This window comes from Leptosomus discolor, unplaced genomic scaffold (genome assembly GCF_034619465.1).
Source record: "Leptosomus discolor isolate bLepDis1 unplaced genomic scaffold, bLepDis1.hap2 HAP2_SCAFFOLD_80, whole genome shotgun sequence".
NCBI lineage: Eukaryota > Metazoa > Chordata > Aves > Leptosomiformes > Leptosomidae > Leptosomus > Leptosomus discolor.
The window spans coordinates 202,761-210,763 of NW_028237973.1; the positions used below are offsets into that span (position 1 = coordinate 202,761).

At 42.6% G+C, this 8,003-nt stretch overlaps 1 pseudogene; it reads left to right on the plus strand.

The window, feature by feature from the left end:
• Positions 1 to 3,681: 3,681 nt before the first annotated feature.
• LOC147412269 (syncytin-A-like) lies at positions 3,682 to 7,676 on the plus strand (annotated as a pseudogene).
• Positions 7,677 to 8,003: the final 327 nt, after the last annotated feature.

Consider the following 8,003-nt stretch of genomic DNA (forward strand, 5'->3'; position numbering starts at 1 on the left):
TAGGCTTTACCTCTAGATGTTTGGCTTCAGATCTAGAAATTGGGCTTTTCATCTAGATTTTGGGATTTACCTCTAGATGTTGGGCTTTAGCTCTAGATTTTGGGTTTTAAATCTGGATTTTTGGCCTTGCCTCTAGAAGCTGGGCTTTACCTCCAGACATTGGGCTTTACCTCTAGATGTTGGCTTTTAACCTCTAGATCTTGGGCTTTACCTCTAGATGGTAGGGTTTACATCTAGATCTTTGGCTATAATTCTAGATGTCGGGCTTTAACTCTAGATTTTGGAATTCACCTCTAGATGGTAAGCTTTACCTCTAGATGTTGGGCTTTACCTCTAGATGTTGGGCTTTACCTCTAGATGTTCGGCTTTACCTCTAGATATTGGGCTTTACCTCTAGATGTTGGGTTTTACATCTAGATGTCGGGCTTTAACTCTAGATTTTGGAATTCACCTCTAGATGGTAAGCTTTACCTCTAGATGTTTGGCTTTACCTCTAGTTTTTGGTCTTTATCTGTACATTTTGGAATTCACCTCTAGATGTTAGGCTTTACTCTAGATATGAGGCTTTACCACTAGATGTGCGTTTTACAGCTAGATGTTTGGCTTTAACTGTAGATGTCAGGCTTTAACTCTAGATTTTGAAATTCACCTCTAGATGTTAGGCTTTACCTCTAGATGTTAGGCTTTACCTCTAGATGTTAGGCTTTACCTCTAGATGTTTGGCTTTACCTCTAGATGTTTGGCTTCAGATCTAGAAATTGGGCTTTTCATCTAGATTTTGGGCTTTACCTCTAGATGTTGGGCTTTAGCTCTAGATTTTGGGTTTTAAATCTGGATTTTTGGCCTTGCCTCTAGAAGCTGGGCTTTACCTCTAGATGTTGGCTTTTAACCTCTAGATCTTGGGCTTTACCTCTAGATGGTAGGGTTTACATCTAGATCTTTGGCTATAATTCTAGATGTTGGGCTTTAACTCTAGATTTTGGAATTCACCTCTAAATGGTAAGCTTTACCTCTAGATGTTTGGCTTTACCTCTAGTTTTTGGTCTTTATCTCTACATTTTGGAATTCACCTCTAGATGTTAGGCTTTACTCTAGATATGAGGCTTTACCACTAGATGTGCGTTTTACAGCTAGATGTTTGGCTTTAACTGTAGATGTCAGGCTTTAACTCTAGATTTTGAAATTCACCTCTAGATGTTAGGCTTTACCTCTGTATATTTGACTTTACCTCCACATGTTGGGCTTCAGCTCTAGACGTTGGGCTTCAGCTCTAGACGTTGGGCTTCAGCTCTAGACGTTGGGCTTTACCTCTAGATGTTGGGCTTTACCTCTAGATTTTGGGCTTCAAATCTAGATTACCGGCTTTACCGCTAGATGTTGGGCTATATTTTTAGATTTTTCGATTTAAAACTAGAGTTTTGTCTTTACCTCTAGATGTTGGTCTTTACCTCTAGATTTTGAATTTCACATCTAGGTGTTTTGCTTTACCTCTAGATTCTTGGCTTTACCTCTAGATGCTGGGTTTTATATCTAGATGTTTGGCTTTACCTCTAGATATCGGGCCTTAAGTCTAGATTTTGGAATTCACCTCTAGATGTTAGGCTTTACCTCTAGAAGTTGGGGTTACCACTAGATGTTTGGCTTTAGATCTAGAAGTTGGGCTTTACATATAGATTTTAGGCTTTTCCTCTAGATGTTGGGTTTTACCTCTAGATTTTGGGCTTTACCTCTAGATTTTTGGGCTTTACATCTAAACTTTGGTCTTTACCTCTAGATGTTGGGCTTTACCTCTAGATGTTGGGCTTCACCTCTAGATGTTTGTCCTCAGATCTAGAAATTGGGCTTTACATCTAGATTTTAGGCTTTAGCTCTAGATGCTGGTCTTTACCTCCAGATTTTGGGTTTTAAATCTAGATTTTTGGCTTGTCCTGTAGACGTTGGGCTTTACCTCTAGACGTTGGGCTTTACCTCTAGACGTTGGGCTTTACCTCCAGATATTGGGCTTTACCTCTAGATTTTTGGCTTTAGATCTAGAAATTGGGCTTTAGATCTAGATTTTGGTCTTTACCTGTAGATGTTGGACTTTACCTCTAGATGTTGGGCTTTAACTCTGTAAGTTGGACCTTACCTGTAGACATTGGGCTTTAAGACTAGATGTTGGGCTTTACCTCTAGAAGTTGGGCTTTACCTCTAGAAGTTGGGCTTTACCTCTAGATTTTGGGCTTTACCTCTAGATGTTGGGCTTTACTTCTAGATGTTGGGCTTTACCTCTAGATGTTGGGCTTTACTTCTAGATGTTGGGCTTTACCTCTAGATGTTGGGCTTTAACTCTAGAAATTGGGCTTTACCTCTAGATGTTGGGCTTTACATGGCTTGGGCTTTATCTCTAGGTGTTTGGCTTTACTTCTGCATCTTGAGCTTTACCTCTAGATGTTTTGCTTTATCTCTACATGTTGGGCTTTACCTCTAGAAGTTGGACTTTACATCCAGATGTTGGAGTTTACCTCTGTGTGTTGGGCTTTACCTCTAGATGTTGAATTTACCTCTAGATGATAGGATTTACGTCGCTTTGGCTTTACCTCTAAATGTTGTGCTTTACATCGCTTGGGCTTTAAGTCTATATGTTTGGCTTCACATTTAGATGTTCGACTTTACCTCTAGATGTTTGCTTTACATCCGGATTTTGGTCTTTACCCCTAGATGTGGGGCTTTACCTCTAGAAGTTGGGTTTTACATAGCTTGGGCTTTACCTCTAAACGTTGTGCTTTACCTCTAGATTTTGTGCTTTAAGGCCAGATATTGGGCTTTACCTCTAGATTTTGGCTTTACATCACTTTGGCTTTACCTCTAGATATTTGGCTTTTCCTCTAGATGTTGGTCTTTACCTTTAGAAGTTGGGCTTTACATCCAGATGTTGGGCTTTACCTCTAGATGTTGGGCTTTACCTCTAGATGTTGGGCTTTACCTCTAGATATTTGATTTACATCCAGATGTTAGGCTTTACCTCTAGATGTTGGGTATTGCCTCTGGATGTTGGGCATTGCCTCTGGATGTTGGGCTTTTTTGGGAGGACATTTATGAAATAAGGGACATGTGAACAATCCAGCCCTTTTAGAGAATCTGAGCTGGGACGTACTGGAACTGCTGAAAGCGTAAACAACTTCTGGTGCAGGGGGCATGAACATCTTGCAGGTGCAGAAGTAGAGACAGCCGCCATTAATGACGCAGTTTTAATTTCTTGAAGAAGATGGGTGTGAACATTTTTGAATGTGGCTTGAACATGACTCGCACTGTGGCCAGTCAGGTTGGACTATGGGCCGTTATTTGCGATGAAGCCAATCAGTATTTATTGGGTGTGGTCGAGGGTTATAAATTGCACTGGAAACACGGAAATTAAGGTTCACTTGTTAGATCACATTGATCGTGTCAGTGTCCTCACGCAGCTCCCGCAAGTGGTGCCCGAACAGGGACCCTCAGATTCCTCAGAACAAAGTTGCAAGACTTGGAGAGGAAGAGGGTGGAAGGCCAACCGAAAGAGATCCGCTGCCCGGGTGGAGTAATTAAAAAAAAAAAAGAAAAGGAAAGAAAAATAAAAGAGTAACAGCAATCTGCCCAGTCGCTAAGCGGTGACTCACATAGTTGCCAGGAAGGAGGAGAGAAAAAGAAGGTGCGCACCTCGTCATGAAACGATTACGGAATCTCACCCTGATCAGGTGAGCGGTTGGGGAGACAGATGGGGTTGGACAAGCACCAGGAGGCTGTCCTAAATCTGCTCCAACACATACTCTCAGTGAGAGGACTGAATCCTCGGCTCTTTAAAGTGCTGTTATTATGGGCATGGAATAGAAGTTTAATCCCTTCTGTGGGAGTTGCTTTTGAACTCGCTATGTGGGAGGCCATAGGTAAAGAGTTATGGGAAGATATAAGCTCGGGGGGAGCGAGAGCAAAAGAAGCAGGCAAGTACGCCACGTTATGGAAATTGCTTATGGAGATGTTACGTAGTATGAAAGCTGAAAGAGCTGCTGCAGCTTCTGCCTTTGCTGCCTTTACCCCCTCCTCTGGCGATTCTTCACCAACAACTACTACTTCTATTTTTTCTACGCGAATTTCTGTTCCTGTTCCACCTCCCTTGACCCCTGCTAATCAGACGCAGACCGCGAGTTCGGGGGCTGGTGGGGCCTCCGCGGGGACCGCACCCTCGGAGGAGGAGGTGCGCCATAATGGCAGCGACGCGATCGCAGTAAGAAGGGACTCGGAAGAGAACGCGGAAAAACTACAAGGGGGCTTGGGCAAAGAAAAGGGGGAAGCACGTGAACCAGCAGACCCACCCAAATCCCACCCCTATCCTGAATACACAGCAACCCGCCCAACATCCCACCCTTATCACGACGTCACAACGACCCTCCCAGAATCCCGCCCTTATCGCAACGTCACAGTGACCCACCTAGAATCCCGCCCTTATCCCGACATCACAACGACCCGCCCAGAATCCCGCCCTTATCCCACCGTCACAACGGCCTGCCTACAGGAAGACTCTCTTTCTCCGGGGATCATGTCGAAACAAAAGCAGAAAAAGGAGCTGCTTGATGAAGTCCTACAGCAACTCATAAACAAACTATCGGCACTCAATACAGCAGCGGACAGCAACAAGAAGAATCCAGAAAACGCTGCGACTCATAATCCTTTTGCTGTACCGTCATCACTACCAGTGCCTTTGTCGCAAATGCCTGTGCCAACTACTTCATTGTCAAATACGCCATTAAGTGAACAAGAAGCAGGACGAAGATGGAAAGGAGTAATTCGTGATGCCCTAATTGAAGGAAATTTTCTTCCTTCTGCCTTTCCTATCGTTACAGATCAGGCAGGAGGTAGAAAATGGGAACCGTTTGATTGGAAAATCCTTGAAAAAGCACGTTTAGCAGTATCACAATATGGGCTTCAATCTAGTTATACTCAACAATTATTACAATCTATTTTTACAGCAGATGTTTTGTTACCACTTGATTCACAACAGATTGCTAATTCTTTTGTCCCCTTCTCAACAGCTTATGTTCTCCAAGGCCTGGCAACAACTCTGTGACTAGGAGGCTGCACGACCAAGGCAGCAAGGGGATCCATTGTATGGGGTACAAGCACAAATGCTAACAGGCCAAAGTCCTTTTGCGAGCGTGGCTTTACAACAAGGTTTTGTAGGAGAGGTATTACAATTGTCACAGCAGTTAGCTTACCAAGCAATGATTTTAGTCAGGGAACCAGGAAAGATATGTTCCTTTGCCAACATTCAGCAGGGTCCACAAGAAAGTTTTCCTTCTTTTATTGATCGTTTAGATCAGGTTATTAGAAGTCATCCAGATTTGGATGAGGGAATGAAGGAAAAGGTTTTTAAAGTGTTTGCCTTTGAGAATGCTAATGATACAACAAAAAAAGCTTTAAGTACCCTACCCAGAGATGCACAAGTAGCTGATATGCTTGAAGTTATAGAACGCACCAATGGTACCGCGTCCTTACTTGCTGCTGCTGTATACAGTGCGGTTCAGCCCCTCATAGATAGAAAGGAGGGAGGCAAGCAAAAGAGATGTTTCAATTGCAGGACAATGGGTCACTTTATCAGCCAAGGTAAACTCATTTCAGTCCCTCTGTAAATCAAACTTCCGCAGTTACACGGCGTACCAAATTCTAATCGCACTGTAGGTTTGTGCTTGCCAGGCAGGTTTAAAAAGTGCTTAATTTTTCAGTCATTGCAATAGGGTCAAAGCAGGTCCTTAGTTTAAAACTATTTTTTAAACTGTCTTATGATCTGTATGTGTCTGGTCAAAAAGAAAGCTTCATAATGCTATTTTTATCCATGATGTTAGCTGGCTGTAAAATATGAGACATTTTATCTAAAGCAGGTAAAGAAATTCAGGATTCATTTACAAGTTGCCTATAAAGTTGTGTAATTTGAAAAGCAGTATTCATTATGAAAGAGCTCTCAAGTTCCTTGTAAAGATAATCTAATTAAAAAAAAAAATACAAAAAAGGGGGATCTGCATAAAAGATATAAAAGCCTTTGACAGATTTCTTGAAGTGCAATGGAGAATGGAGAATACCTGCTTGATAACACATAGTTGTTATTGAGTTTTCTCAGATTCAGTTGACAACCCAGAGGTGACAATCTCTGTCCGGCTGCAGGAGCCAATGAGGACCGGGACTCCCTAGGCGCGCCCCGGGACCTTTTCTCGGAGGGGCTCCCTGACTCATCTGGCTCGCTGCAGGGGCAGACACGGTCCATCTACGGAAAAAGGTATTCTTGCTGGTCTGGTTCTGTAATTTGCTAAATGTTCACACTGTGCACCGATTGGCATTGATGTCAACATGTATTTTCACCACTTGCACTGATATTTAACTACGTGAATGGGGTTAGTCTGCTTGGTGTTGTGGTTGGTATTGTAGTAATCATGTTTGCAGGTGTCTTCTTGTGTCTCTTGTGTGAATGGTGTAAAGGAGCTCCTTGTGTGATAGCGTAGAAACTGGTTATCAATATTTGAATGTGTGAGTGAGTGAGACGCAGTGTTATTGTCATCATTATATAGAAGATATTTTGTTAACCGCACTTTGCTGCTTTTCACAAAAAAAAAAAAAAAAAAAAAAAAAAAGGGGGAGCAATGGGACAACAAAAGAGCTACCGCCCAATATGTTCTTGATTTGCGGCGACCGCGCATTAGCTCCAAGTCATAGGCAGTGGTTGAATATCTTGAATATCTCGTTCCTGTCCCAAAAGCGAAGGCGACGGGCCGCAGCCGGCCTGACGGAGATGTGTGATGATAATGTGGAATTGTGGTCTGCCACTGCTCGAGTGCTTGCATCATTTTTCGCGCCCGGCGTAGCTGCAGCACAAGCACTCAAGCAAATAGAGAAATTAGCTTGCTGGTCAGAAAAGCAGTCTAATATAACTACACAAATCCTAGAACAGATGCTATTAGATCAAAATAGCTTAAGACGTGCGGTCTTGCAGAACCGTGCAGCTATTGATTTCTTGCTTCTAGCACAAGGTCATGGGTGTGAAGATGTCCAAGGGATGTGTTGCTTCAACCTGAGCGATCATGGAGAATTGATTCATCAGCAGTTGCGGTGGCTGAAGGAGCACAGCCAAAAGATTCAGAAGGATACGAATTTGTTCGACTTATGGCTGCAAACATCTTTGGAAATCTCTCCCCTTGGTTACTAGGCTTAATCAAAGAAAGCATACGATGGCTTATTATAATTATATTGCTATTGCTAGGGTTAGGCTTTGTATGGAATTTGCTGCAGAAAGGCATATCGAGTCTCGTTCACAGAGTTTTATTTGTGCAAAACGAAAAAGGGGGAATTGTGGGAGCGTAGCTCGCTGAAAACAGGCATGGAATGCTAGAGGGCCTGCACAGGGAAAACTCTGTTGAACAGTTTGTCTAAACTAATATAGTAGGCCTCAAGGACGCTTCGACCTTGAGGGTCAGAATAGAAGAATTAGAAGCTAACATCCGTATGAGGCAGAACGCATTAGTATTAATAGTAAAGTGATAGGTAGAAGCAGATGACTGATGTGTGTATAGCACAATTGGAGTTTATGAAAAACTGCAAGTCATGATGACTTTGGAAAATTATGCTATATAAGAAAGTGCATCTGTACAATAAAAGGAGTTTCCTGATATAACTCATATTGAGTCTTTTGTGGATTCTCCAACTCCCGTCTTCGCACCTGGCCAGGAGAACACGGTGTTTCAGAAGAGCTGTGTTCACACACTCCTTCCTTGAGGTTTGAACATCTGTGCACTCTTTTGATGCCTTCAGAATTTTTTCGTGCTTTTGATACCTGTGACCTGTTCAGAAAAGGTCTGACTTGTAGACATCTCCCAAGGACAGAAAACCATGAGAACGAACTCGCATCTTCAGTTGAAAGTTGCTGTCAACTGGACATTGATGAATCTTTAAATGCTTAATATATGAAAACAGGAACACGTGGAAGTTTAAATACGAATTGGCAT